Below are 3,889 nucleotides of genomic sequence, written 5' to 3'. Positions count from 1 at the left end.
CTCCTCACTGTCCTTTTTGCATCTCCAGTGGTCCCATCGTTGGCTGGTGGGTGCCCCTTGGACCCAGCCCCTGTGCTCTGTGGAGAGGACCCCATCGGTCTGTGGGCAAGTCCTTGCTGTCTGACCTGGATGTCCCAGGCTCACCTTGTGCATTTCTTGCCCCTGGCCTAGAATCTCTGCAGGTCCTCCTCATTTCTTTCAGTAGAGAGTAGAATTTCTGTTATTTTCCATCCTATTTCATTAAAGAAAATGCAGATTACAATCTACTAAATTGATTTCAGGGACCTACTTACGGATTGTGGCCCACAGTTTGAAAACCACCGTCCTGGGCTAGTTTGCCCTTCTCTATGTTTTTGCAGATTTAGGAACTTCCTTCCCATCAGAGAGTGAGGCACCCCCGAAGGCAGGGCCGAGTCTCCATCCACTGGCTCTTCCATGGCCCAGGACGGGGTCTGCACATGGAGCGCCCCACCCCACCCATAGACTCTCCTAGGCCTGCTTCTCTTCTAGCCCCCTCCCCCTTCGTCCTTCCCCCTCCCCTCTCCCCCCATGAATGCCTGGCCTTCCTGTTGCCTTTCTAAGAGGCTAATGTGAAAATTGCTCACAGATGGCACAAACAATATGGAAAAGAGCCTGTCTCTCTTCATTAGAGTGACACAAGATAGTGTTTTTAAGTGATTAAATTGTTATCACAATAATTATGCTGAAATCCAAACATCTCATCCTGGTGCTTCAGCCTCTCATCAAGAGCTCCTGAGGCCCCCTTGGGGGCTTGTGGGGGGCCGTGGCAATGGGAAGCCCAACAGCTGGCTGTCCAGTCCCTTCTGGGACCTTCAGCATGGGGCCCTGTGGGACAGAAATCTCCGGGCAGGTCAGTGCCGCCACTGGCAGCCCCTCCCCGTAACCAGATGCAGAGGTCCCAGCCCAAGCCAGGCTCTAGCTGAGTTTGTCTTTGGTGGCCGCCCCCTCCCCATCAGTTTCCTCCTTGTCCCATACCCAGGCTCTGTGCTCTGAATAGGCACAGGTGCTCTTGGAGGGCGGCTGCCTCTCCTTGCTGGCCACCTGCTCCCAGAGACCCTGTTCTCTCATAGCACCTCTGGAGTCAGCTGGCACAGAGGGAGGGAAGAAGGCAAACTGGGGGAAGTCCTTCTTGGGACGTTATTGCAGGACAGACACTTAATCTCATACCCGTGCAGAGTCCACATTTTCTGGAGCACCTTGGGAAGTGCTCTCAACTTCACCCTTCCTCTGTCTCCACCAGTGAAGAGCCTCCTTCCTTCCTTCTAGGGCTCCGAAACAGCTCCCCCGTCACCTCCTGCCCTCGGCTTCTCTCCCCGCCTGCTGCCCCAGGAAGGCACACAAAGGTGCTCAGAAATAAGGACAAAGCATGTGTCTGGTTATCTGAGCGGGAGGACAGTGGTGGAGATTTATGAGTGCCCTAGAAAAGGTGACATGGACCCAGTATTAAAATTAAAGACTAGCAATCGTGGGCTGGGCGCGGTGGCTCACGCCTGTAATCCTAGCACTCTGGGAGGCCGAGGCGGGTGGATCGTTTGAGCTCAGGAGTTTGAGGTTGCTGTGAGTTAGGCTGACGCCACGGCACTCTAGCCAGGGTGACAGAGTGGGACTCTGCCTCAAAAAATAAATAAATAAATAAATAAATAAAATAAAAAAGACTAGCAATCGTGAGACCTCATTTCAAAAAAATATATAAAAGTAGACTGAAGTTTCATACTGTGTTCAGCAAAGATGGTTGGGAAAGTAGAAGAGGAAGGTGCAGAGGAAAGGCAGCGAAGGAGGCACGGGCAAGTGAGCAACCGGCCAGAGGAGGAGACAGAAGAAAGCAGAAAGGCCTCTGGTGCAGGTAGGCCCGGTGTCGCCGCCTGTCCTTACTGACGTCGGGGTGCTGATGAGTCAGCTCTTCAGCTGCTCTTTCTTTTGGGATCGTTCTGTCTCCCCTTTAATAGGGACAGCCCCATCTGTCCAGTAGAGGAAACATTTTGGTCTGGGTTTCAGTGGACAGAAGTCATCGCTGGCTTGTGTTCTCTTATCTTCTCATCCCCAGTTCCAGACCGAGTGCCAGGGACATGGCAGAAACGTGCCGTGTGTTCGGTGGGAGGGAGGGCGGGTGGCTGGGTGAGTCACCACTTCCAGGTGGAAGTGATCTGTTGGGGGGCGGGGGAGATGGCTTCACTGGGGGCCGAGACAGCGGCAGATGGGGTGCAGGGAGGTGTCAGGGTTGGCTGCCCCCGCCCCACCCCAGGCTGTGATGAACGGAGGCTGCCTGGTCCTTCTTCTGTTCAGATTCTACCTCTGATTAAGGCCCCTGCCACAACATTTGAAGAAATACAAAAAGCCAAGCTCATCTGCCGGGATGGGATTACATCAAGGAGGATGAAATTAAAGGCTGTTCATGGAAAGAGATCTCTAGGATAATTTGATAGAAGGCTTTAATTATTTCAAAGTACTCCCCCTCCTGCCCCCCAAAAAAGATGCTTTAAAAAGAAGAATTAATTCATTTGGGGAATCATATTAAAAATATTATGTATGTGTATCTCTGAGTCTTTACAGCTGCTATTGATCTAGAGGGCTGCCGGCTGCCAGGGCTGCCAGGAAAGGGGGGCTTCAATTCCCTGTCCCTTCTGTGTGCTGGTGGCAGTTGAGTCCAAGCTCTGCCACCAGGGGAGCCTTTGGAAGGGGGAAGTGGGTTTAGATGACTGAGATTAGATACCAGGTCTTGTTTTATAGGCTTTGATTGACGTCGCATACTTTCTTGGAAAAAAGCTAATGAGCTCCCCTACCCTTAGAAGAAAGAGTGGCCTGTCTTACGTGAGTGGGGGTATGAACTCTTGAAGAGGTTGTGCTTTCTCAAAGCTACATAGGGTGCTGGTTCTGGGACCCAGTGTCCCTTGGCCCTACCATCTTTCCACTGCCACTCCGACACTGCTAACAGGGCACACACAATTCTCAAGCTCACCTTGATCCAGGCTTTTCCCAGGGAACAGCAGTCCCCTAGAAACCCCCAGAGTTCAAGTTCAGTCTGTCCTTCTGCCTGAGTGGTCCCATTTGGAGCAAATCTCAGGGACTCCAAAGCTGCTGTCCATTCATTGCCCTGGACCCACGTAGTCTGGACACCCTCTTGCAGGGCTTTCAGCCCTTTCCTCCTTGTTCAGGGCTCTTCAGGAGAAGGATCGTGGAGTCACATAGCAGGAGCTTTGTGGGCAAACAGACGAAAATGTTTGCCTTATGACCTGCCCTGAAGAAACATGGCTTGATGTCATTGACAGAAAGCCAGCGCCGGGGGTGGTAAACACTGCAGTCAGCGCAGCGGTTCCTCGTGTGCCAGCTGACAACATGGAGGCCCAAGGGACTCTGCCCCTGTCCAAGGCCCTGGGTGCGCCTGAGAGAGGCCAGGTGGGGGACAGGCCTGGCCCTGTGCACGCTGGTCTTGTCTTGGGAGCCCCCGGGGCGTGTGTCCAGGTCCCTGGTTCAGTGTCCGTCTGTGTCAGTCCACCTTATCTGCGGCCGGGTCCCCAGGGCTTAGCGCAGAGTAGGTATTTCATTAACATTGCTCGATGAATCACCTTTATGAAGCCCAAGTGAATCCAGTTCTTTCTTCATTCACAGGAAATTACAACCTTTACCATTTACTCCCGAAACTGATTTTAGATGGGACCCTGCATTTTTCTGGTCTTTCCCAAAGGAGAGGCCACATGGTGTGGTGCAGGGAGAGCGCCAGACTGGGCTCTGGAAGCCTGGGTTCTGGTCCCGGCTCTGCCTTGCGCTGGCCCCGTGAATGCAGGTGCTTCTCCCCCCGAGTCTCTGTGGGCCTCTCTGCACGTGGGCAGGTGGGGTTGGGCTAGTCCCTTCTAGTTCTGAAGCTTCCTCT

Source organism: Eulemur rufifrons, chromosome 6 (genome assembly GCF_041146395.1).
Source record: "Eulemur rufifrons isolate Redbay chromosome 6, OSU_ERuf_1, whole genome shotgun sequence".
NCBI lineage: Eukaryota > Metazoa > Chordata > Mammalia > Primates > Lemuridae > Eulemur > Eulemur rufifrons.
Note: the sequence above shows the minus strand (reverse complement) of the source record.